Genomic DNA, 27,869 nt, shown 5'->3' with positions numbered 1-27,869 from the left:
CAAGTTTGTAGCCTTCCTCTTTGACCCTGGAACTGCTTTTACCTATAAGCTGCTTTGAGTCCTGTCAAGGAAAAAGGCAGCCATAAATCAAGAAATAATAGCAGCAGCAACAACAACAACAACAACACGGAATGCCTCTCCAGATTCCCATGAGTACTCCATTGCACTATATAAAAACATCAGCTTCCTAGCTACTTGATGCAAAAGCAGTCCCGTGGACTGCAAGAAGAACAAACCTATCCATACTTAATTCATTCCGGAGGTCCATTCTTAACCTGAAACTGGTCTTAACCTGAAGCACCACTTTAGCTAATGGGGCCTCCTGCTGCCGCCACGCCGCCGGAGCACGATTTCTGTTCTCATCCTGAAGCAAAGTTCCTAACCTGAAGCACTATTTCTGGGTTAGCGGAGTCTGTAACCTGAAGCGTATGTAACCTGAGGTACCACTGTACTACTCTAGCTGCACTGGTCACGTACAAAAAGATATTGAGTACCTTTTTTGGAATGTCATCTCTTAATATCCCTAATTGAAAGGCCTCTGGTCTTTTGGGAAATGTGAGAAAATATTGATATAACCTATCTTAAAAAGCAGAGACATCACCTTGCCAACAAAGGTCCATATAGTTAAAGCTATGGTTTCCCCAGTAGTGATGTATGGAAGTGAGAGCTGGACCATAAAGAAGGCTGATCGCTGAAGAATTGATGCTTTTGAATTATGGTGCTGGAGGAGACTCTTGAGAGTCCCGTGGACTGCAAGAAGATCAGACCTCTCCATTCTTAAGGAAATCAGCCCTGAGTGCTCACTCGAAGGACAGATCCTGAAGCTGAGGCTCCAATACTTTGGCCACCTCATGAGAAGAGAAGACACCCTGGAAAAGACCCTGATGTTGGGAAAGATTAAGGGCACAAGGAGAAGGGGACAGCAAGTAGAGGACGAGATGGTTAGACAGTGTTCTCGAAGCTACCAGCATGAGTTTGACCAAACTGTGGGAGGCAGTGGAAGACAGGAGTGCCTGGCGTGCTTTGGTCCATGTTATCACGTAGAGTCGGACACGACTAAACGACTAAACAACATTTATTATTATTATTATTATTATTATTATTATTATTATTATTATGGCTTAAGGAAGTGGTCATTTCAATCTGTCAGCATACTATGAACAAGGACTAGATCACCAAAGGTATATAATGGCCAAAGTAGATACCAGAGGGACTCATCAGTAACTGATGTGCTGTGCTGTATTTGCACCATGCAGAGATTCAGCTGTCAGGAGGTCAGGTGAGTGTCACTGCCCCACCACACTATCAACTGCTTAGACTCAGTCATTTTCATTTTGTCAGAGACAGGGTGCTACCAGAATTACACCAGGAGCAGGAAGCATTAAACCTCAATTTCCCACAGGCTGCAGTCCAGAAAAGAAATAGGAGGGGGCATGTGTTGGGGAATTTGGGTGAAGAAGAGGAAGAGGAAGAGGAGGAGGAGAGGGAGGAGGAGGAAGAAGAGGAGGAGGAAGCAGAAGCAGAAGCAGAAGCAGAAGAAGAAGAAGAAGAAGAAGAAGAATTTTCAATTTATATACCATCCTTTATCAAAAGATTCCAGGGTGGTGTGCAACATTAAAAAAAATTACAGAACATCAATGATAAAAACATAAACAACATAGTAAAAAGCATAATGACAGACAGCGTAGCAATAAAATAATCCTCATAACAGTCCTCTCCCCAACACTTTTGCAGGCCATTATTTCATAGCCATAGGCCCTGGGTAAAGAGGAATGTTTTTGTCTGGCACCTAAAGACATGTATTGATGGTGCCAGGCATGCCTCTCTGGGGAGAGCATTCCACAATTGAAGAGCCACCACATTGCATCAGATTTGATGCATTTAGCAATGTATCTACTTCGAGCCTAAGGGAGGAACACTGTGGTCACATGAGCAAATGGAATGCAAGTTTTGCTTTCACTTCCACTACTTTTCTGAAATGGAAACTGCCCCCCCCACCGCCCAATATATGCTAACCTGCATATACAGATTAGAGCAGCCATGGCCAAACTTGGCCCTCCAGCTGTTTTGGGACTACAATTCCCATCATCCCTGACCACTGGTCCTGTTAGCTAGGGATGATGGGAGTTGTAGTCCCAAAACAGCTGGAGGGCCAAGTTTGGCCATGCTTGGATTAGAAGCTGACTACATCTTACGCTTAAAAGTAGCCCGGTTTGGAGGCTGAAGGTTCTGTTTGGACAATTGACAATCACGAAAAACTTGTGAAGCTTTTGCCTTAGTGCCAAGCTGAGAGAGAAAGAGATACTGCTGGGCAATTAGCTTTCTCGTCTAATTTCCCTTGCTTCTCAACTGCTTGGGGAAATTAGCTGAGTGAGATAACAAAAGATATATTTTGCTGTATTTATTTCTTCTAAATGGTATGCTGCCTTGCTGTCATAGATGGCATTCGAAATCTTAGAGATAATAGGAGATGGCAATAAAATCAGAGAACATGTCCTGCTATGAAAACAGGAAGAGTAAAATTGCAGGTAGTCAGTAGGAGCATGCTAGGTCCCATAATCACCACCCCCTTCAAAAACACCTGAGTCAATAGGACAGATTCTGCATGGTGTCTAAAAGATAATAAGAAAGACAGTAGGTGGTTCTCCCTTGGGAGGGCTTTAAAATGCTTGTCTGGATGGCAGAATATCATCCTCTGACATCAATATCATATATCATTTAAACACTGCATGCCACATGCCATAGCTCAATAGCAGAGCAAACGCTTTCCATGCAGAAGGTCCCAGATGCAGCATTCCTTGACATCTCCCAGTAGGTAGGGCTGGAAAAACTCTTGTCTGAAACCCTTGAGAACCAGTGCCAGTCATTGTACACTGGCTGGTCTAGCTAGTTAGTGCTGAACTCAATGAGCCGACTATGTCCCTGCCTGCGAACAGTCCACAAATGCAGAACAGAAATGGACATTTTTACCACACTTGCCTTTTCAGCAATTTTTTGCTCTCCTTTGCTGAGGCAGATGGTCTGACAACACTCCCTTGCACATCCAGGAAACTCTTGAATCGTGTGGTGGCCCGTAAAGTATGTGCAATGGATGGCCAAGTGATCAAGCATGCTGGCATCAGGTTCAGCGATGTGGCTCTTTTTCGTAACGATGGCGTTCATCTTTCCAATTGTGGAAATGATGTATGGTTGGCCAATATTGTCAAGGGCATTAGGAATTGGTTGCAGCTGTGAGGGTATTTGATAGTGATCCTTTTTGGCTAGGGTGGTGGTTAGGCATTGGAAAATGTGTTGTGTGTTGCAGGGGAGGTTGTGGCCATCACCTACGCCTCCCCTTGAAGGGTATTCCATTAAAGGAATCTGATGGTCGTGGTTCCTGTTTGATGCCCAGGTGGTGGCTAGGGCCATGGCACAATCCTCTGGTGACTTTAGGGCAGCGGTTCTCAACCTGTGGGTCCCCAGATGTTGTTGGACTACAACTCCCATCATCCCTGAGCTCTGGCCTTGCTAGCTAGGGGTGATGGGAGTTGTAGTTCAACAACATCTGGGGATCCACAGGTTGAGAAAGGCTGCTCTAGGGGAAAGCTTCCAGTTGATTTGCATCAACAAGCTCCCCCTGCAGGTTGTTAACCCATGTGTGACTCCCTGCAGAGCAGGCAGGAGCCAAGCATAGTCTGTTCGGATCCAGTGCCTAAGCCAATACCACTCACATTCTGTAACCAATAAAGTTGTGGCCTTTTTTAGCCCATTAACCTAAAATACTTGTGTCCATGTGTCTTAGTTCATCACAAAGCAAGGAGCGGAGCCTTGACTCACAAATCCTCATCTGAAACCCTTGAGAACCAGTGCTAGTCATTGTCCACTGGCTGGTCTAGCTAGTTAGTGCTAAACTCAGTGAGCCAACTATGTCCCTGCCTACCAACAGTCAACAAATGCAGAACAGAAATGTATGTTTTTACACTCCAAGAACCACACTTGCCTTTTCAGCAATTTTTTGCTCTCCTTTGATGAGGCAGATGGTCTGACAACACTCCCTTGTGTGACTCCCTGAAGAGCAGGCAGGAGTCAAGTATAGTCTGTTTGGATCCAGTGCCTAAGCCAATACCACTCACATTCTGTAACCAATAAACTTGTGGCCTTTTTAAGCCCATTAACCTAAAATACTTGTGTCCATGTGTCTTATTTCATCACAAAGCGAGGAGCAGGGCCTCGACTCACAAATACTCTTGTCTGAAACCCTTGAGAACCAGTGCCAGTCATTTTCCACTGGCTGGTCTAGTTAGCTAGTGCTAAACTCAATGAGCCAACTATGTCCCTGCCTGAGAACAGTCAACAAATGCAGAACAGAAATGTACGTTTTTACACTCCAAGAACCACACTTGCCTTTTCAGCATTTTTTTGCTCTCCTCTGATGAGGCAGATGGTCTGACAACACTCCCTTGCAATGGACTGGTTACACTTGGATGCCAAACTGCTGTAGAAGCAGGCGGGATGCACTTTGGGAAGGAGTGTTGTAGACGGGGCTGCACGCCCTCTAAAGAATTAGGAGCTCAGTTTTGGGGTTCTGATAGTGTCACTGGGAGATAGACAGCTGGGTTGCTCTGCCAACTAGCCTGTCTGGTGGTGTCATTGTTGAATCCCAAATGGATAAATGATAAGTCATCACTCATTCATGAGTTGTGGATGAGCAGGTTCACCTGGTGTGCAATACTAAGGACTAGGTGGGTGAGCTGATTGGAATAGATCTGATTCAGTTTTATCCCTCCAGTACCAACAGAGGTTGAAGAGCCAGGGGATGTTGTGTTTTCCATAGGAATTCCATCTCACCAGTCACCACAGAGGGTTGTTCCAAGGTGATGGATCAGAGGGACAGCATGGGGATTTTGCTGGTGTACTGACCACTGCCCATCAGTCACCCCACCCAAACTGAGGGGGCATGGTCTTTGTGGTGCGGTTGGAGAAGGGGCTGTGTATCACCAGTAATAGAGATGACATCCAGCTCTGTTTCTCCCAGTCATGTGGCTCAGGGAGGTTGTCCTGGTGCTGGACTAGACTAGAGGCAGTGGTAGGCTGGATGAGGAGCAGTAAACCGAAGATGATTTCTGACAATACAGAGGTGCTGCAGGCTTCTTCTTCTTGAGTTTAGGAACTAACTAGGTGGGTGAGGAGCAGGTGGGTACTCTGAGGGTACTCCTTGATGCAATATTTCATTGCTGGCCCAAGTAGAAAGGGGTGCTTGTTTTCAGCTTCATCTGTTCCCTAGCTATGCTCTTTTCTGGTCAGATATAGCTTGATCACAATAATTCATGTTCTGATAACTTCATGCCTTTATTACCACAATGTGGTCTACACAGGGTTACCATTAATGGAAATTCAGAAGCTTCAGTTTCTGCAAAATTCAACTGCCAGGGTAGTGGTTGGTTCAGCTGGCTGGAACTATGCAACACTGGTTCTGAAGAACTTGCATTGGTTGTCTATATGCTACTGAGTCACATTATTTTTTTTTTTTTGGGGGGGGGGTTATATTAAAAAGCCCTGCACAAACTTGGACCGGGTTATCTGAATTGTCATGCCTGGGCTTTAAGATCTGCTTGCCTCGGATGAACTGCCCAAATACAGTGGTACCTTGGGTTAAGAACTTAATTCGTTCTGGAGGTCTGTTCTTAACCTCAAACTGTTCTTAACCTGAAGCACCACTTTAGCTAATGGGGCCTCCTGCCTCCGCTGTGACGCCGCTGCACCATTTCTGTTCTTATCCTGAAGCAAAGCTCTGAACCTGAGGTAATATTTCTGGGTTAGCATAGTCTGTAAACTGAAGTGTATGTAACCTAAAGTGTATGTAACCTGAGGCACCACTGTATTGGCAGCCTTTTCCCTCTTACCTTCGGAGCCAAGGCAGGTATAGTGTTGGGGTCAAATTTGGGCTGGGTGGGTTCAGGGACTGCTTTCACTACCACTTGTGTTTAGTGGTGAGCAGTGGCAGTAGCACACCTTCCCTTGTTGGCTGCCATCCCCTCCCCTCTCAAAAAAGAAGAGGGGGAAGCCCTTTTCTGTGCAACACTATGTCATGATGATGCAGGATGTGCTTCTGTAAAAGAAACCTTTTGCTTCCTTGTGCCCCTCCTCCCAATTAAAATTGCTGGAATGTCCCCTGCACTGCATAGGTAAAGGTAAAGGGACCCCTGACCATTAGGTCCAGTCGTGGCCGACTCTGGGGTTGTGGCGCTCATCTTGCTTTATTGGCTGAGGGAGCCGGCGTACAGCTTCCAGGTCATGTGGCCAGCATGACTAAGCCGCTTCTGGTGAGCCAGAGCAGTGCACGGAAATGCCGTTTACCTTCCCGCTGGAGTGGTACCTTTTTATCTACTTGCACTTTGACATGCTTTCAAACTGCTAGGTTGGCAGGAGCAGGGACCGAACAACGGGAGCTCACCCCGTTGTGGGGATTCGAACCGCCAACCTTCTGATCAGCAAGTCCTAGGCTCTGTGGTTTAACCCACAGCGCCACCAGCTGCCCCCCCCCGCACTGCATAGAGGGTGATAAAAATGTGAGGGGGCATTTGGGATCAACCCTAAGCAGGGAGAGACAGGTGACAGCCCCCCCCTATTTGTGGCACCCCATTATGGAGTGCTCTCTTCAAGGAGGACTTCCCTGGCACTGAGCTCCATGTCCTTGTTGCAGCTGGTAAAAATGAAAGATGATCATAAGTAGTAGTTTTTGTCGTTCTTCAGGGATTTTACTGCTCCATTTACCTGCAAAAACATTTTCTTCTGTTGTACACTGCTTTAGTTATTGCTGCTGGTTTCAGTAATTCTTGATATAATTGCTATGTTTTCATTATATAAACCACTTCAAAAGTATGTAGAATAGAAAAGGAGGCATATATTTTTTGGGGGGGAGGGGTAAACATGGAGGACCAACCCTGGTGATGGAGGCAAGGCCTAGTCTTTCTCCTGAAGTCTTCCAAGCCCCGGCTTGGTGGAGCTGCCCAGAAAACGAACAATCTAATACTTCTCCTCTCTTGTCCTCCCCCCCCCACCAAAAAAAAACCTTTGATCTTTTGTGGATCACTTTGGCAGTGCAAGATTTAGGACTGTCCAGACCACCCAAGTGTTCCTATTTTCCAGGGGCAGTCCCAGATTTACATAAGCTGTCCTAGTTTCTGATTTGATCCCCAAATGTCCCACTTTTCTCTATGACGTCTCTATTTTCATCGGAGAAATGATGGAGGGGATGTCTCTATTTTCATCCGAGAAATGTTGGGGGGTATGGGGCCGGGTGGTTCCCCCCGCACAGGGTGCCAAGCCAAGGGAATGCAAAATATTACAAATATTAATAATTAATAAATAAATAATAAAACCCTATATTTATGCGGGTACATACTGAGAAGATCCATAATTGGCAACTGTACAGTTGTACCTCAGGTTAAGAACTTAATTCATTCTGGAGGTCTGTTCTTAACCTGAGGTACCACTTTAGCTTATGGGACCTCCCGCTGCCGCCGTGCGATTTCTGTTCTCATCCTGATGCAAAGTCCTTAACCCGAGGTACTATTTCTGGGTTAGCAGAGTCTGTAACCTGAAGTGTCTGTAACCTGAAGCATCTGTAACCCGAGGTACCACTGTATTACCAAAATGAATTATTGTGAAAAAAACAAATATTTAGGAGAGATGGATTTTGTCCTTGCTCGGGGCAACATATTACCAAAGTCCACTCCTGACTACGGAGCGAGCCAGTGCCCAATAATGAACATTTGTTGCCAGTTTTCAGGCCTTTAATGTCCACATTTTTGGGGGGGACCCCTCTCCCCCCACCCCCTTATATTCTAGTTCTCCGTAAGCCTGGCTCCCTTTCTCTCTTCCCCTCCCTTTTGCTGAGCAAAACCTCCTTGGCTGTGGAAACTGTTTATTCATGCTGTCTCATTGGCGAAGGACTTCGCTTGCAAGAAGCTCAGGAAGGGGTGGCCGGCTGGGGAGCGATCCCTACGTTGCGTGCATCCTCCTGTAGAAGACGCCCGGTCCTAAGAAGCAGGGATGGGGACGGGGAGGGGGAGGAGGAGGAAATCGGAGGATCAAGTAGACGGGCGGCGGCAGCCAATCAGCGGCGCTTTCCCGAGCTGCGGAAAGCAGAGCTGGCATATGAGCTGGAGCTTTGGAGATAACACATAGCTGGAATCCTGTGCGCCTCTTTTTTCTCCTCTCTCTCTCTTTCTCTTTCTCTCTGGACTGGGAGCAGCTGTGCCCTGAGGATATACCCCCCCCTCTTTTATTTTATTTCAATGCGTCTCTTCTTTCCATTAAAGTTCCCTGTCACCAGTTAGGGCAAGTCAGCTAAGGTAAGGCTTGAAACGAACTGACCCCTTTAAAGAAATCAAATCAAATCTGTGCAGTATTCTTACGGGCAGAACGAATGGGAGTCTGCTGCTAATTCCGTCCTCCTAAGCCAGAGATAGCCTAGCTTTTAGGAAGAGGTGTATTAGACTTCTATTTCGCATCGCTGTCTCTGATGGTTGCCTTCAAGTTTTTTATTTTATTTTTCCTCTTCTTTCTGCCGGCTGAGCCTTTCCCAGTTCATGCGATGCTCTTCTCTTGCTGCGTGCGTCTGCTTAGCCCAGATTATGTGCAGTGAAAGCTCTGTTTTAAAGGAGAGAGAGAAAAGAAGACACGGGGTGGTGTATGCAGGTGTGTATGTATATATAATGTATGTATTCTCCTAGGGAATGGCAATCTCGCTGATGGTTCTGCTACTGCTGCTCCCCTACAGCGTGGGCAAATGCACGCATTTGGAGGGGATCACATTCTGGTCCGACACAGATCTGTGCGCGCTCCTCTGTAGCGTGAGCTGGTTTCCAGTTGCGAGGAAGGCTCTGCATGTCGACTTGAGAGGCGGATTGAAACGCAATCGCTTCTCCTCCAAAGCGAGCCTTCTTCCCCGTTGCCCATGTGCTGATCTTGAAACATTACCTGCTGTTTCAGCCCTTGGAAAGAAAAGGGGGGGGTGCAGGGAAAGCAGATAGCTGAGAGGAGCAGAGCTGCTTTTTCTTAACGCTTTAAAAGGGTAAACTTTCTCTCTTTGACTTCGTGTAGCAGAGGGCACTGGGGTGCAGTGGGATAGAGGCACGGTTAAAAGCTTGCCCCCATTTTTCACTCAGTAAAGGAAGATATCAACAAGATGGGGGGGGCGGGTTTGGCTGCTTAGTGATCATGAGCATTCCTTGAGAGCTGCAGTTTTTGCACATGGAAACAGTTCGGAGACTCTGGGTGAAAACAGTCGAGGGAGGGGGAGGAGGAAATAATACGATCTTTTGCTAATTAACGCTTTGGAAATATGGTCCCATTGCATCTTCATTGGTGTGTGAGTGCTTGTTGTGGCCTGTCAAAGGGGCAAATGAGCTCCTACAGATAACAAGGCAAAATAAACAGCCGTTCAGCACTGCAAGGCAGACATTTGAAAAATAAAATGCATTATTATTATCATCATTAAAGTATTTTGCAGATAATAATAATTTCACTTGAAGGCTTTGAATGAGGATTTGCAGCAGACAGTGTAGCAAAGAGCACACATGCATCCCCCTCCCCAGTTTTCTGAATATACATACACGGTATACACACATATATACATGTATATCATTAATGCCTACAGCTGTCAGGTAATTTAAAACAAAACTGTTCCAGCCTCCTTCCCCTCCATTTTTTTTAAAAAAAGACTGAGTACAATGACAAGGATTAAGCTTTTATAGGCTGAAGGCAAACTATAGGTGAAACCCAGTCAAGTTAAGCGTAAGTGCCAATGATTTCAGTGGGCGAGAGTTAAGCATGTGCATAATGCTCCTGCTGAAAGCAGTTAAAGTAAATGATGCTCAGCTTTGACTGACTGTGTCCTTTATGTGAAGAAATGTTCTCTTTGCAATCTTTCTTCTTTAATCAGTGTATGTAGCAGTAGCAGTAATAATGTCATGTCTTAAAGTCAATAAGTAATCTGAGTTGCTGTACAGAGGTGCGGAGCTGATTGAACAGGCACTGTACTCATTTTTAGGAGGCCTGAATACAAATTTAGTAAGATAACTATAAATCCTAACAGCCTCTTTGCATCTGGCACTATATTACAATAAACATTTTAGAGGGGTGTTTTAGGAGGGTCCAGGAAGTTAATCCTACCTTCATTATGTGTAAGGCATGCTAAGCTTTTGGAGTTCCTCCCCCCTTATAAATACAGGAGTGTGTGATGTAATATGCAGTAATAATTTTGTGGAGGCAAGTGTTTTCAAAATGTTGGTGATCCGAACAGGAATTCCTCAGTGATCAGCCTGTATAGCTCAGTCACTTAGAGTGTGGTGTTGATAATGCCAAGGTTGTAGGTGCAATACCCATATGGGACAGCTGCATATCCCTACATTGCAGGCGGTTGGACTACATGATCAAACTGTATGAATCAGTCTTTAGTTTCCTGTTTGTTTACTACATAGGAGATTGTCGAGACTATGCCAGAGAAAAAATGACTTGTTGTGTCAGTGGTGGCCACAGGGGGTGCTGTGCAGCTCATAGTTTCATTTTCTTTTCACCACCCATCAAGGCTGTAATCCTATAGCCACTTACCTGTGATCAAGTCTCACGGAAGTCTATGGGATTACGGATGATTAGATATGAAAACGGATGTGATTTAAAGCTCTTTGTAAACTTTTCACAGGGCTTTGCTTATTTCTTCACAACAGCATTTTATTATTTATAGGACGGATTCAATATCACACTATTACTATAGTAGCGCCAGCGCAAGTGTTTCTCTATGGGTCTCCGCTAGCGCACCCGGTTAGTTAAATCCACCCTACTGCTCAGAATGAAGGTACATAATATTCTCCAGGTATAAAATGTGCACTGTTTGCTACTTTTACATGGGCGGTGATTTCATTAAAGTATCGTGACAAGCATTTTAGGATAGCTTGACTTGTATATAACAGGAAATCACGTCAATTATGATAATGTGTGGTGAATTTCTTATGTGTCGTGGGGGAAGGAGAGAGAGATGGTTCACTCAAAATGGGGGAAATGTTTTAAATTCCTCGATATTGTTAAATTTTCAGTAGCCTTCAGTAATGAATTGACATTTTTTATTATTTTAAAGAAATCAATGTTGTGGCAGCTTAGTGACTAGATACTGGCAATTTTCATAGACTTTGCTAAATGAAGTATCTTTTAATAGCTATTTGAATCTGGTTATCACCAGGCTTTTGCATAAAGCCAAGTCTGAATTTGCATTATTATTATTTGTAAAAATATTTCTGCCCTTCTTTTTTGTACCCCCCCCCAAAAAAAAACCCTTTATGGAGGTTGACAGTGTCATAATCACTCCTAAAAATACCAACCTGAGAGAATGTACATACACCAAATTAATAAAGATACCCAAAAGCAGACTGGTACATTGAGTTATTTGACGTAACTCAGATGCCTGCTGAAATATCCCAGTCTTTCATTGTGCATGGAAATGCAAGCAGTGAAAAATCTAGGTAGATCTTGTACCCTCCAACATTCCTCAAAGGAAAATAAGGACATTTCTCACTCTCCCTGCAACTGACCCTCCTCGACCCTCCCCCATTCCCCTCCCCACTCCACAGAGCATTTCTATTATGGCTACACTAACAGGACACAGGGAACGCTGAGAAAACCCCTTGATCCCAATGTTATTTTATTCTTTGGTAAATTTACAAAAATAAAAACACATGCCAATACAGTGGTACCTCAGATTAAGAACTTAATTTGTTCTGGAGGTCCGTTCTTAACCTGAAACTGTTCTCAGCCTGTTCTCAACCACTTTAGCTAATGGGGCCTCCCGCTGCCGCCGCGCCGCTGCCGCGTGATTTCTGTTCTCATCCTGAACCCGAGGTACTATTTCTGGGTTAGCGGAGTCTGTAACCTGAAGCATCTGTAACCTGAAGCGTCTGTAACCCAAGGTACCAGAGGGAAATGAAATTTAGAAAGGGGCAAGGTTAGACCTGGACACACAAAGCAATATGGTTTTGTTTGTTTGCTTGTTTTCAAATCAAGACTCCTTGCTAGGGCAGCCCTGCCCTCTGCCTGCACCACTCCTCTTCCTCCTCACCTGCTCTCCAGCAGCCACTGCGAGCTGCCCAAGGGGGCAGACCAGCAGCGGTGACCATAGAGAGGCAAAAGGATGCTCTCTCGCAGCCACCAACATCACTCGAGACAAGCACCCGCTCCTCCCCCCCCCCCCCACGATTGGCAGTGGCGGTACTGGCAGGGGAATTAGGGACATTCTGGGATCAAATCAGAAGCGGGGATGGCTTTTGTAATTCCGGGGCTATCCTTAGAAAATAGTGACAATTGTAGGGAATGGGATCCCCCTTGATGTTTGGCCCATTCCCCAAAAGGCCCTGTCCTTTGTTTTCCAAGTGCATCTCAGATAATTGGAGGAGACATTGTGGGGCCTGTGATGTTGATTTAAATACATAAGACAGGTAGATACATCACTTAAAAAGGTAAAGGGACCCCTGACCATTAGGTCCAGTCGTGGCCGACTCTGGGGTTGCGGCGCTCATCTCGCTTTATTGGCCGAGGGAGCCGGCGTACAGCTTCCGGGTCATGTGGCCAGCATGACTAAGCCGTTTCTGGCGAACCAGAGCGGCGCACGGAAACGCCGTTTACCTTCCCGCCGGAGCGGTACCTATTTATCTACTTGCACTTTGATGTGCTTTCAAACTGCTAGGTTGGCAGGAGCAGGGACCGAGCAATGGGAGCTCACCCCGTTACAGGGATTCGAACTGCCGACCTTCTGATCGGCAAGTCCTAGGCTTTGTGGTTTAACCCACAGCGCCACCCACGTCTGTGATATTTAAGTGGCAACTGTAGGATTATCCCTTCTTTCCTTTTGCTGAACTGATCTGACAGCCTACTGGGGAACAGGGAATGCCGGTACTCGGTACATGCACCCATGGAAGCTGAGCATTGTCAAAATTGTTGATGTAATAAAGCAAATTTATTCAAGATGAAGCAGAAATATCAAAGGAGTTTAGCTGAATGTCATCAAGCTTGATGTTAGAGTTTTTAACCAGATGGTGCTGGACTCTCCTCACTTCTGAGTTGGCTGAGGCTGTTGGGAGTTGGGGGCCCACTTGGAGGCCCACAGATTAGCCACCCTTGATTTAAAGTGTACAGTCTTCAAACAAAAACATCTTGGAGGTCCTGGGCCACAGAGAGGTTAGGCTGGTCTCAACCAGAGCCAGGGCTTTTTCGGCTGTGGCTCCGATCTGGTGGAACGCTCTGTCACAAGAGACTAGGGCCCTGTGGGACTTGACATCTTTCTGCAGGGCCTGCAAGACAGAGCTGTTCCACTTGGCCTTTGGCCAAGGCACAGCCTGACCCCTTCCTTTGGTAATTCTTCACAGAACTCTAGCCCAATGGTTGCCATTAATTTGATTTGAACTGATTTTATAATGAATTGATTTTAGAATGATGTATTATTTTACTGTTGTTAGCCGCTCTGAGCCCGGCTTCAGCTGGGGAGGGTGGGGTATAAATAAAATTTTATTATTTCATTATTATTATTATTATTATTATTATTAACTATTCTAGCCTCATTACTTCCTGCCTACTATTGTGGTAATAACAGCAGCAGGAAAGCTTGCTTATGGTTAACAGGTTGTTGCAGGCAAAAGTCAATTTGCATGCCAGGATTCACATTCCCAGAGCCAAGAGGCATGGACACCTCTCCTGATCCTCTTCCTCCAAGCACATATGGCTGGTCCGAAACCAAATTGCCAACAACAAAGAAAGGAAGGATTTTTATTTCTCTATGGATTGTCATTTGAATTGGAAATGGGAGTCTGTGTCCAAAACTGAGGTGTCAGGGTCTGCCTGTCACAAAGTCATGCCAAAGTCATGTCAAGGAAGTGCAAGCCCAAGCCAATCAGAGACAAAAGGTATCCATTCCCAGAGGGACAGCCCTATTAGTCTGTTTTAGCAAAAACGGCATAGGGTCTTGTGGCACCTTATTATAGCGTAGACATTTGTGAACTAGAGACAACTTCAAGAGATGGAGGAAGTAGTGTCTGCTTCTGTAGGAATGCAGATTCAAGATGAGAGTAAAGGGTGAATTTCTCACCCTTTGCTCCTTTCGTGGTGCTTGAAGAGTTGACTTTTGTGAGAGATCTTCATTATGGGATGCACTCCCAGGTCCAGTACAAATTTAAATATTTGTTTTGTTTTGTTTTGTTTGGAACATTTGGTGGCCTGTGAATTATAACAAAATGAGTACCCCCAAAAGGAACTGGAAGTGTAAGCATAAGAAAAAAAGAGGCAACACATCTATTTATCTGAAATTCCCTGAGGAAGGATCAGTAGGACCCAAAATGTGTTGAACCAATAAACATATATTTTGTCTACCTCACTGTTTCCCTCCTCTAATCTCTATTTCTATAAATTATATAAATGATGTTGTTGATCATTTTTTACCCCACATTTTTTTTCAGAGATCTCAAGGTGGCACTTGTGGTTCTCTCCCTCCCCATTTTATCCTTACAGCAACTCTGTGGGGTGGGTGATTTAGGCTGAAAGATGTGATTGTTCCAGTGAGCTCCAGTGTGAGTAAGGATTTGAACCCACACCTCCAAGATCCTAGTATGATAGTTCTAGTACTCTGGGAGCTGGACAATTAGTAGTATAAACAAAGCAGGAGAGGCACTTTATAGAACGCTGGAGTTCTTCCCTCAAATTTCATTTGGTAGACCAGCTGGCAAATTGGTTTCAGGGTGAACAGCCTGTAAGCAAGTTGCCTTGTAGAGAAGAAAATATATGATGTTAGGCAATGTGCTAATGCAATCATATTCATGTCTACTTTGAAGGAAGCCCCATTGAGCAAAATAAGACTTCTCAGCGAGTGTGTACAGGATTGCAGCATTAAATGGTTTCACTCTATTAATTTTTAAACATTTAAGTAAAGAAACAGCTGAAAGTGAGAGTATACAAATAGTGGGGAGGGGAACATGCTTAAGATTTTGTATATAATACAGCATATTATCACCCTTCTTTTGCACACAGCCTTTAGGGTTGCCAGATCAACTGGAGACCCAAAATAATAATAATAATAATAATAATAATAATAATAATAATAATAATAATAATGTTTATACCCCGCCCATCTGGTTGGGTATCCCCAGCCATGCTGGGCAGCTTCCAACAGAATATTAAAAGCATAATAAAACATCAAACATTAAAAACTTCCCTAAATAGGGATGCCTTCAAATGTCTTCTAAAAGTCAGGTGGTTGTTTATCTCTTTGACATCTGATGGGAGGGTGTTCCACAGGGTAGGCGCCACTACCGAGAAGGCCCTCTGCCTGGTTCCCTGTAACTTGGCTTCTCGCAAAGAGGGAACCATCAGCAGAAAATTGTCAAGCTACTGTACCTTCCAGCTATTCTTTCCTCAGTCCTTCTGTTAGCCCTCCTCACTCATTTGCCCCCATTTTATTTTAACATTCTTATTATTAATATTAAAGATTATGGGTCGAACAAAGTCTTCCATTCCATGTCTAGAACAGACTTGTTGTAATCAATTGCATCACCATTGCACAATTAACTTCAGTCCAACTGATGTCTGTGGGCCCTCTTGCAGTACGAATAAGTCTAGGTCCAACAGTTGCAAGATGAAGTGCATTTCATCTGTGATAACTGAGTTCCGTGTTTACTAGGATGAGCTAAATACTTGGCTTCTTCTAAGCAGGTTGTGGAGCTGTTTGGTTGTGTTGTGTTGTGTTGTGTTTTCCTGTTGTACTGAAATGTTTCCATGTGGAGGTGAACATGAAGAACTCTAGTATATCCCCAAACAAGTGTTTCCATGATTTCTTCAGTGATGAGAGAAATTTTGTTTGACTAGACTAAGGTATTTTTAACAGTGATATATAGCATTAGCAACCTGAAGTGCTGACTCTTGGCAAGTCTAAAAGCCTGGCTTTTATAGGGCGGTGAAATAATCTACAGGCATCTGAGCAGCAGCCCAGAAAAGACATGTATCATCCACCTTCAAGCAGTATCTACTTTTTTTAGATACTGTTACAGAGATTAACAGTTCAGTCCTGTGTACTGTATATTTACTCAGAAGTAAAGTAGGCCCATTATGTTCAATTGGGGTTATTTTGTCTGTGGTATATTGCATACTTACCCTTGAATCAACCCCACTGAACACAGCAAGAATTCATTCTGAGTCAACATGTTCTGCAGATCTCTGAATCATTATTCTTGCTTTATGATTCAAATATTTTATTTCCTGGTGCATAGTTGGAATGGCAGTACTTTCATCAAACGTCTCCATGTCTTTTGTTTCACATGTCATTTTCATTCACAGAATTGCAAACTTGTTGGAAGGGATCCCGGGGGTCATCTAGTCCAACCCCCTGCAATGCAGGAATCTCAGCTAATATCGGAAACCACCATTTGATCCTCGGATGAGGGGCGGTGTAGAAATTTTAATAATAATAATAATAATAATAATAATAATAATAATAATAATGGTACAGTCATAGTGAAGTTATTTTCCAAACTAGGAAAGACTTGTTGAATTTCTGTCTACTATACCACAGGGACATGGGTGGCGCTGTGGGTTAAACCATAGAGCCTAGGCTTGCTGATCAGAAGGTCGGCGGTTTGAATCCCCACGACGGGGTGGGCTCCTTTTGCTCGGCCCCTGCTCCTGCCAACCTAGCAGTTCGAAAGCACATCAAAGTGCAAGTAGATAAATAGGTACCGCTCCGGCGGGAAGGTAAACTGCTTTACCGTGTGCTGCTCTCGTTCGCCAGAAGCGGCTTAGTCATGCTGGCCACATGACCCAGAAGCTGTACGCCGGCTCCCTCGGACAATAAAGCGAGATGAGCGCCGCAATCCCAGAGTCGGTCACAACTGGACCTAATGGTCAGGGGTCCCTTTACCTTTACCTTTTATACCACAGTTACAGGCACAAGAGCCCTGAACCCTAAACCAAAGCCTAGGTTGACCCATTAAACACAACAAGACTTGGTCTGGGTAGACATACTTACTCAGAGGTAAGACCCACTGAGTTTTGTAGGACTTACTCCCAGGTAAGTAGGCATAAGATTGCAAGTTAAGGGATCTATGTGTGCCTCTGTTATGCCCTTACACCTCTTCCTGTTTTGTATGCCTGCTGCCTTTCTCTTTGCCTGAGAGCCCCACTCTGTGCGCTTGTATTTCCCTTTACTTTTTCACAACAGCTTAACCTTCCTCCTTTCCTCTCCCTTCTTCCCACGTATCACAATTCCTGGGAATCTTCAGAGCAGCACCCGCTTACTCCTTTCACTCCTTTTGCACATCAATGGCTCATTTAACTGTTGTCCTGTGCTATACCCCTCCTCCATGTGCAGGGATGCATGTTTAGTTTACATTTCAACAAACTTTGGAGGATGTGTGTGCAAAGTTCAACAGTTAAATACCCCTGCATACATTGGGGTTTCCCCAGGAATGCTGTTTTGTTTTTGAATGGTCCCTTCTCACCTCCAAAGCAATAGTTCAGCATCAGGGTGACAATTACCTAAATGGAACCTCCACATGATGGTGTGCATTTTGGGGGGGAAAGTTAGAGGAAAGTTTTGGAATAAAAACCTGTGGGTATTAGATGTGGGAAGGAGAAGGTTGCTTATACAGCTCTCCTCTTTATGCATGGAAGCTAGTCTAGGAGTGCAGTGTAGGCACATAAGCCAATTTCCATGTCACCTTTCCTTATGGGATCAGAATTTCCCCCTAAATCAGAAAGCACCCCAAACTGTGTGAAGCCAAAGGCATGAGCTGATGTGATTGGCAATCTTTTCTCCATACACTGACTTCCTGGAAGAGTGCAAGAGGGGAAAAATAGACCGCAGTGTTTGAGTCAGAACGTCATCCGTTAATAAAGCTAAAGGGATTTATTAAGCAAGAGAACAAGGAGCGTCTAATGGGAGACTGCTAAGTCTAGGACCTACATTTCCCAGGAGCTCCTGGTGTGACACGTAACTGACCTTGAGAAGGGAGCAGCCCTTCCAGATGTAGAGAGCCTGAAGAATTATGTAGGGAAATGCAGGCAGAGGCTGAATGTGGTTTGCTGTCTGGGATAAGAATAAGCACTGCTATATTGTTGTTCAGACTGTGCTAGCAAGACCTGTGCTATTGAATTGGCAGGCAGAGCAACCTGTTTGAAGACTCATGCTTTACACTGTTTTTTCCATGTACCTTTTACAGTTTGGGTGTCTGCAGGCTTCCTTGTTTTTTTTTTAGCTACCTCTATTAAAACCATCTGTTTGCTAGCCATGTCTCATAGAGGCTGCAGGGATAGTACAGAGCTTGCTAATACAAATTTAATAAATAATAATACTGAAGTGCCTTCAGCAGTTGTCTCCTGTCCTGTAGCTAAGCAAGCATGCTACTGAATCATACTCTTATTAACTGGAAATTAAATAGGAACAATATGTGATATCGGTTGCAAGGATTTGGAGAGCTCACAGGCAGGAGTAACCAGAACCACGTGGTGAAATGGACTAGATGCAAAGGATATGGAGGAGTTTTAATTATGAGTCAAGGTCAATTGTGATCATCAAGGTGTGGTTGTTAGGGCAATGCTATTGTCTTATAATGGGTAGATCTGGCTGTGCCTTCTATAGGTTCACATCTAAAGTGTACTGATGGGAGTAGACATCAACTTGAGGTTCCTAGAGCCAAGGATCAAGATTACACCTTGGCCCTAGGAATACAGATTGGGTGCTAAATATTTGGTTCTGTCTGGGTGGGTGTTTGCCTGGGATGAGAGGAGGAAAAAAAGAGGCTGAGGAAGGGAAAGAAACCTGAGTTGTGTAGTGGGCTGTTAAGCAGCCTTGAGATGCTGCAAGAATATCCTGTTACTTGAGGGAACTGATACTTCTTTAAAGGCTATCATTAACACTCTAGGTGACTGCTGTTCTTCTTCCCTCACTTCCCTGATCAACGTACGTTACAAATATCTCCAGTCTTTTCCCTTTATGAGTGAAATAACACGCTAAAAGGCTGTCCATAAGTGCCCTATGAGTCGGAGAAGTGCAAAGTAATATAATAACTGTACATTGTTGTTAATTTAACCCTAAATAGGTAAGTCACACCAAAAAAGCACTGTTATCTTTCTAAGCATTTTCTTTTTCCTTCTTTCTCTTTGTTAGAGTTTTGAAGTGTTTATTGGAAGATTCGTTTCACAAGACAACCACCCTCCCCCCACCCCAAATCTCCAGGTTTAGGGGAGTAGAGTGCTTCCCCCAACCAATCTTCCCTCCATCTCCCCATGCGCTCTTTAGCAGAACTGGAATGGAATATTGGACCTTTCAATACAAAATCTTGTCAAGCTCAGTATTTTGGAGCTTAGACTCTCTGCCCAACACCTTAGAAAAGGGGGGAGGGGAGAGGAGAAAGAGAAAACCACCAGCACAAGGCTAAACAAGTGTCTGTGCTTGTGTAAAAGTGTGTGTGAGAGAGTTAATATTGTGTGTTATTTGAAAATAAGCTCACCTGGAGTTCAGTGTATATACTGTTAACCTTGGAATGAGAATACAATTTGATCTTTCCCAAATTTTTGCATGCTGATTCTTGAAATCAGGGAACAATTTTTTCTTTATATTTGAGTACAGTTAGATGCCGTTTTGAATCAAGATGATGAACCGAACCTTTAAAACCACTAAATTCGAAGCTGCACTGATTTTTGTGTGTGTTTTGTTCCTAAGAATTCCTGACCAGTGCTGGGTGGGAGTCAGCAAGTACAAAATGATAACCTCTTCCACAGATTTCATGCAGAAGGATTCTAGCGTAACCATTTCCCTGACAAGCTTGCTTTCCACGTGCCGAAAAGTGCCTTCTCTCCAAGTGGACCACATTCCATACCATGAACCCCTCTTGTGTTGGGCACCTTATCTTCAGTTTGTGATAACTAAGCTATACTAATCCTGCAATGAATGGTGTTGTAGACTTGGATAAATAATTGCAAAGATGGCTTGAAGTAGCGTAAGGTAAAGGACACCTGGACTGTTAAGTCCAGTCAAAAGCGACTAAGGTGTTGCGGCACTCACCAAGGGAGCCGGCGTTTGTCCAAAGACCGTTTTCCAGGTCATGTGGTCAGCATGTCTAAACTGCTACTGGCACACAGAGGACAGTGACGAGTGCCAGAGCACACAGAAACACTGTTTACCTTCTTGCCGCAGCAGTACCTATTTATCTACTTGCACTGGTGTGCTTTCGAACTGTTAGGTTGTCAGGAGCTGGGCCAGAGCAATGGGAGCTCACCCCGTCACGGGGATTTGAACTGCCAAGCTTCTGATCAGCAAGCCCAAGAGGTTCAGTGGTTTAGACCACATACGCAGTGATAGTGCCATAGTTCAGCATTGAACGTGCCTCCTAGATTGTTGTTGCTCTTCCAAGACTTTGAATTACAGTCTCCACAGGTGGGAAGAACAACCTGTGTGGAAGTCTGGTCTACATCTGCCTGTTTTCATAAATGGCGAGCTCTTCACTATCATTGGTGTTGATGTCTAAACAATGCACTTCTAAACACTCATACTGGTACATTGCAGACAACCCAGTGACCATCAAATTGAGCAGTCTTCATAACTATTAACAAGATGCCCCATATTTCTTTCCTGCACTGTCAAGCTAGGAAGCAAGCCAGGTACCAAATGCTGGAGCCATCACCAAACACACAACTTTGTCAGTTGCAGAGGGATCATTTTAAAAAGGATAGCCAGCCGCATTCACAGCACGACCACTACATTAGCAGAGATTGTTTGCCTTTTTAATAAAATGCATTACTGAGCATTTGTCAACACACTAGTATTACTGCATGATGCTTAACAGACCACAATTAGCACAAATATTTATACACCGTTAACCTTTGAGTGGATTTGTATTATCAGTTCCTTTAGGATTCCACATGCTTCTCTGATTGCCCCAGACTATAGAAATGTTGTCTTTGTCCATGAAGTTTTCTTGGCAGGGATACTGGAGTGGCTTGCCGGTTCCTCTTCCAGGTGGATCATGTTTGGTCAAAACTCTTCACTATGACCTGTCCATCTTGGGTGCCCTGCTCCGCATAGTTCATAGCTTCTCTGAGTTATTCAAGCCCCTTCACCACGGCAAGGCAGTGATCCATGAAGGGGATCACATGGTGCTGGAGGAGACTCTTGAGAGTCCCATGGACTGCAAGAAGATCAAACTGATCCATTCTTAAGGAAATCAGCCCTGAGTGCTCATTGGAAGGACAGATCCTGAAGCTGAGACTCTAATACTTTGGCCACCTCATGAGAAGAGAAGACTCCCTGGAAAAGACCTTGATGTTGGGAAAGATGGAGGGCACAAGGAGAAGGGGACGACAGAGGACGAGATGGTTGGACAGTGTTCTCGAAGCTACCAGCATGAGTTTGACTAAACTGTGGGAGGCAGTGGAAGACAGGAGTGCCTGGCGTGCTCTGTTCCATGGGGTCACGAAGAGTCGGACATGACTAAACGACTAAACAACAATAACATGGAAATGTTAGTCCCTCTCAGAAGCACCTATTTCTCTAGCCCTTACCAGCTAGTTCCACACACTAGCTTTATGTTTTTAGAATACCCGGGGCAAGGTTCATACAGAATCTATAGAACAAATTTAAACATACAGCATAAGAACTTCAACTAAAATAATTTTTTGAAACTATAGTGACCCATTACGTAGAAAACTAGGATTTTAATCTTGCTTTTCAGCCAGAAAGGCTTCCAAAACAACTTACGTCAGATCCCTTTTTTTAAAGAAAAGCTACTGCTTGCTTGGAGGCCTGCACTGCACTTAAAGGAAAAAGGGATGAGAAGGGAAGAAGAAAAGAAATCTGTCCACCAATTCTTGCAATTTAAGTTACACAGTAGTTCTTACAATGGCCAGTTGGAATGGAAGCAATTCAGGGAGAGAAGGAGCTGATCGCTCTGCAGAGCTGATAGGGTAGCTTCTTATCTATCCCTGTGCTGTGGCATGATGGAATGGGTTGTGGCCAGTTGATATTTGAAGGAGACAAGGATCGTCCAAAAACAGCTGGTCTCTCCACTGAGCAGATGAATAGCCCTGCTTCCCTTCTCTTCCTTGGCTGCAGCCAGGTGGAATGGATGCTGCCAGGTCAATTTTAAATGAACCGCTATAGACGGATGCCAAATGACCAAATCCCTTCAGGGAACGAAAGAGAGAAAGGTAGCTCTTTCACTTTGCTGGAGTTACCATACAATTTGAAGGAGAAGACAAAAGAAGAAGAAGAAGAAGATGATGATGATGATGATGATGAAGAAGAAGAGCTACTGCCGCAGTGTATATTATTAAAAGTGCACCACTTCTTGTAAATTATTTTGGAATGTGTCGAAAAATGGACATTTGGATTTTGTTCCCAGCTGCCAAAATAATGCATGCTCTCGAGAAAGCTATCTAGCCTGAAAATGTCTAGCTTAGACATAGGTGTGCCAGTGTGCATCTCCTAATTGACAGCCGGGTCAGAGGTTGGCACAATGCTGGAACAGTTAATGCATCTGTGGGCTCTTTATTTGTGTTGTTTTAGGATACAATCTGACACTTTGATTCATTTGGACCATGACTGGGGATATCATGATCTTCATAAAAACCAATGAGTCTTGCTCCACAGGACGATTCGGATGCTAATTATTCTCATTAATTTGTAATGAGTGTTTATTCTATTCATCGTGGAGCTTATTATATTTTAATGAGCGTTGCAACTGCCCTGCGGTGAAAAACTCCCCAACGTCTCTGTATATGTGCGTAAGTGGGTGGCATTTAAAATTACGGGAATTTATCCAAAGGGTGACTTGTGCGAATAAGGCTGATGTCTTCAAAAGTATTTGTGCTCACAGTTACTTCTATATTTTTTTTAATTTTTTTTAATAAATGCCATTTTAAAGCAATGTATTCTAAACATTGTTTGTTTGCAGTTGGGTGCAAAACAACAACAACAACAACCCCTTTAAGTCTGTTTACGAATGGCATAAACATGCAAGTTGAAGATAGCCTGAGGGCTTCATTAATTTGAGATTTCATTGTGATCATGATAGGTGCACCCAAGTGTTTGTAGAATATTTGCATCATTATTCTTCTCTCCACATGTGTAAGAATGTCCTCTTCTGGAATACAGTATAAGTTTCCTCATTGGTCAGGTTACCAGGCTTTAGGTACTGAGAAGCTAAATAGGCCCAAATTTATGCATAAAATCCTCAGCATATACTGGCCCTTTCTTTTGAGTAGCCTGGTTTAGCTATCATGGCCAAACCATTGTTGATTGGTAACCTGGGGGTTTGAGCACTTTTTCTCTCCATACAGAATTCCTCCCTCCTTTTCCCATTTTGTTAAAGCCTTGGTTTGCCAGCGTCTCCAAGTTGGTTAAACGATAGTTATTGCTACTGACAAGGAACCCCTCCTAATCCACTTTAGTCTGTGGATTAAATTTAAAATTGTTTGCTTGATTCGCATGGCACAGCAAGTTATGGTTTGAGCAAATCAGGAAAGGGAGGAGGGTGTGCATGAATACTTTGTGCTCATGATGGTCTGAACTGTACCTGCCTGAGGTGCAGAGTGCATGTGTGAATGTGTCAGAGAGATGGCAGGAGAGAGGAGGGGAATGTGGGAGAACAGCCTTGGTTTGATATGTTTTGGAGCCATATAATACATAACACTTCCTGTTCAAATGCTGTAATGTTGATATTTTCTTTTTTTGGGGGTGGGGGGAATGGCTTGGAATTCTTGCGAATTTCCCCACCCTTTAATTTTATTAAAATTCCTCTGCCCCACAACACTTCTCTATGGTTTGTTTTTTTATTGAAACACTGATATTTCTCCTTCTTTCATTATGCATTAGTGATAAAGAAGAGGCTTTGGAATATGGTCAATAGGAAATGTCCTCAATTTAAAAGCTCCCTACATTGGCAATTTTTGCTGATCTGGAAAATTCAGTAGGTCTCATAATTAGCAAGGCTGATTAAGTACATCATGCAGAAATTGCAAATTAAGCCTATCCTTCACATTGAATATGAAATACAGTTACACAGATTTATTTTATGCCGTGATGTGAAATGAATAACATCTATATGCAGCTCTTAAAAACTTCAGCTTCATCCAGGATGAACAACAATCATCAAGGGGAAAAAATACAGTGACATCTAGAGACCGCTGAGTGAAATCAACAATAATATTTTGGTATAATTGAATTGTGTGTGTCCCAAAATGGCATGAAAAAAGTACTCAAGCTGCTAAGCTAAACATTTACATCACTCAGTGGTTTACTGAAGTTTACCACAGTGTCTCCCATTGATCTTCACTGCAATAAAATATTATTTTGCATGTGCCAAAATTGTAGCAAAAGAGTGATTATATCGTATTCAGAACTCTAAGAATATATTGAAACTCGTAACAGGACATTCCCTACGCTGATCCCAAGTGGAATTACTTAAATAAATTGAATTTATTTATTTATTTATGTCATCTAAAAAAAAAATTAGTTTCAAGGTATTAGAAGAATCCTCCTCTTCTTTTTTCTTAGGTTTTTATGTGACAAATGAATGACTGGCAGAAGTGTGGATTGTACCTGTAGGATATTTATTTATTGAATTTGTATCCCTTCTTCCTGAAGGAGCACAGGAATGGAAACAGTTCAACATTATTATTATTATTTAAAAAAAATCTAAATCCATTAAAACATTATTTTAAAAAGAAAACATTTCATTTAGAGAAAAACATTTAAAGACAGTCATTCTATCCAGTAATCTTGAGGTTGTCAGGAACAGTATTCTGCAGCTGCCAAATGCCTGGGTAAATAGGGATGTTTTCAAATTACTCCTGAAACTGAATAATAAAGAAGACAGGGATGGCATTCCACAACCGGGGAAGCTACCACCAAAAAGGCACTGTGACAGGTCAGCGGCAACTGGGTAGCCCTTGGTGTTGGTGCCACAAACAACGTCTATAAACCTGCTTATCTACCTGTCAAGCAGCTTTCAATGTTAGTCTTTTCTAGGGGAGTGGGGAAAATAGGGCACCATGTGCCATCTATTTCATGTTTTTATGATGCCAGTGTGGCACCCACAGATGCACATGTGCCCACAGAGGCTATCTGTGGTGCCCACAAGCGCTCTTCTCTCTGCTTCCCTTGTCAAAATCAGACATGAAATAAGCATTCTGTTGTATCGAATTGCATGGGTTGCCGCCGTGTGTGTTTGGTGCCCACAACCATTTCTCCAGAGTGCAAATGTGCCTGCAGACCTAACAAGGTTGAAGACGCTTCTGAAAACTTTGTTTTCCCCAAGCATTCCTTGATCATTGATTGGTGTGTTTAATAGTGGCTGGATCATTGGAAAGGGGAAATAACATTCTTTTATTTTATTGTGCTGTTTTATGTTTTCTTATTCATTGTATGGTTTGATCCTTTGGTAACACCGCTTTGAATTTATAAAATGTTCCACTTAATGTTTTGTGACTTTGCAGTTTTTGAGGGCATTTGTAAAGAGGAGAAGAGAGGGAATAAAATGGGTACAGCCCTGAGTTTTAAAAATGAATGAATGAATAAATAAATAAATAAATAAATAAATTCATGTAGCAGCAGTTTTGGGAGATCCCTGGCCGCGCTGGGGCTAAATAGCCCAGGCCACTCCCCCCAAGCCAGCCGATTGGCTGGCCAGGGGATGACGTGCCCAGGGATTCCCTCAATCATGCGGAGGCTGAGGGCCAGCCCCGCGCACGTGGAGGGGGCGTGAAGCCTGCAACTCCACCTCCTCTCAAGCTTGGAAGTGGCTTTCCAGAACAACTGTTTGACCTGCAGTTTGTGCTTTTTTAGGCTTTATCTTGTTCCTAGTGAAAGGATTTAAAGTTCCTTTGACTTCCATTCCACCACCCCAGTTGCTGATTAGTTACATGGGTAGAATTGGCCAATCAAGAATCATGCAGTGTGTGAGATCATGTGCTGTACACAAGCTAGCTGCTGGATTTTACCACATCAGGAACGGGAAACCGGTGTCCCTCCCTATATTGGAAGACTCCATCTCCCATCAGTCCCAGCCAGCATGGCCAATGGTTATCAACGATGGGAGCTGTAGTCTAGCGTCGTAAGGAAGTCTACATGTTCTCCATCCTTAAGCTATGGAATGATGTCATTGAGGTGATGTAATGAAAATTGAAAAATTAGGGCAGTATAAATTATTGAACTCACCTTTTCACAAGCTGTGCCAAAATAATTGCCCCCCCCCTAAAAAAACCCCAATTTTTGACACTGCTGAATATGTTCGTGAAAAACAGGACTATAAGCTAAGCTCTCACTTTATGGACAATGTTGGTTCTTCATTTCAAATGGAAATTGGTTCCTCGAAGGTTTAATGCCATTCAGCTTGAGATGTCTCAAAAATAATGTTATCGAGTGATTCCCAAAGGCTGCATGAGTCTGGTATCCTAATGTTTATTCAGTCTGATACTCTCCAGTTTGTCATTTTTTCCAGCCCGGAAGGCCACGTAACTCTAATTGCCTACAGGCATGAGAGATTAGTTTCTTTCTTAGAAGCAAGATTAATAGGTATTTTGAAGTGCCTCCATTTTGTTTTAAAGTTTCCCTTGAAAGCACAGTGTGATGAGTTAGAGATTTCTTTTCAGGCACCTACCAATATATATCCCTTATTCTTTATTTTAAAGTGATATCTCTTTTTGCTGGGGTTGCTAAATCTGAGAGCAAATCATTTAGCTCTTTTATGTGAGGGAGCTCAGGCAAGCTGCAGCATTATTTTGGCTTTTGAAGGCCCCTTTACACAAAGTATTCCTTAGCGTCTTTTATGTCCCACTTACTAAAATCTTAGTATGAAAAACTAAGCGAAAAGCATACAAGTTTTCTCATAAAATAGGAATGTTTTCAGAATGCTGCTTGCCCTCCTCCGCTGCTCTTAGGTCTGAGAGAAAACGGACTCCCCAAATTCTCTCTTTTCCAGTCCAGGAGTACTCAGTTATTCAGTTCCTCCAGGGGAGACCCTCCAAATGTCCCTATTTTCCAGGGACAGTCCCAGATTTACAGAAGCTGTCCCAGTTTCTGATTTCATCTGAGGATCTCCCACCTTTCCTTAGGACATCCTTATTGGAGGGTATGGTAGGACATCCCTATTTTCATCAGAGAAATGTTGGTGTTATGCGAGTCCTGAGCCAAGGAGATAAGTAACTATACAACCTTTAGAAGACATCCAAAGGCAGCCCTCTATAGGGAAGGTTTTTTTTAAAAAAACCATTTGTTGTGTTTATATATATGTTCCAAGCTCCCTAGAGTGGCTGCGGCAACTCTGTCAGATGGGGGCGGGTTGTAAAGGTAAAGGGACCCCTGACCATTAGGTCCAGTTGTGGCTGACTCTGGGGTTGCAGCGGCCATCTCGCTTAACTGGCCAAGGGAGCCGGTGTACAGCTTCCGGGTCATGTGGCCAGCATGACTAAGCCGCTTCTGGCGAACCAGAGCAACACACGGAAACACCGTTTACCTTCCCACTGGAGCGGTACCTATTTATCTACTTGCACTTTGACGTGCTTTCGAACTGCTAGGTTGGCAGGAGCAGGGACCAAGCAATGGGAGCTCACCCTGTCGCAGGGATTCAAACCGCCGACCTTTTGATCTGCAAGTCCTAGGCTTTGTGGTTTAATCCACAGCGCCACCCGCGTCTGGGGTGTGTGTGTGTAGAATTCATAAAATTATTATTACGGAATAGAACATCCATATTTTCATCAGAGATATGTTGGCGGGTATGCTCTCACTCAAAGAGGATAAAATAACACTCCTGCAATACACTCAGCATGCTTCCTATCAGGGGCATTCCGAGGTAGGGGCGGGG

At 43.7% G+C, this 27,869-nt stretch overlaps 1 protein-coding gene across 6 annotated transcripts in view; it reads left to right on the top strand.

Annotated features, from left to right (window-relative positions):
• Nucleotides 1–27,869, top strand: part of CDH18 (cadherin 18) — a 614,393-nt gene that overhangs the window by 321,141 nt on the left and 265,383 nt on the right. Inside the window, exon 1 of one of the 6 annotated variants that reach the window (XM_083623831.1) lies at nt 8,098–8,336. The exons of 4 other annotated variants lie outside the window; for them this stretch is intronic. The gene's annotated coding sequence lies outside the window, so the exon portion shown is untranslated. Of the gene's footprint in view, nt 1–8,097; nt 8,683–27,869 lie in introns of those variants that run through there. One more of the 6 variants, XM_083623833.1, reaches the window with a different exon arrangement.

This window comes from Podarcis filfolensis, assembly GCF_964270895.1.
Source record: "Podarcis filfolensis genome assembly, chromosome: 7".
NCBI classification, from domain to species: Eukaryota; Metazoa; Chordata; class Lepidosauria; order Squamata; family Lacertidae; genus Podarcis; species Podarcis filfolensis.
The sequence above is the reverse complement of the archived record's forward strand: the minus strand, read 5'-3'. Positions and strand labels throughout refer to the sequence as shown.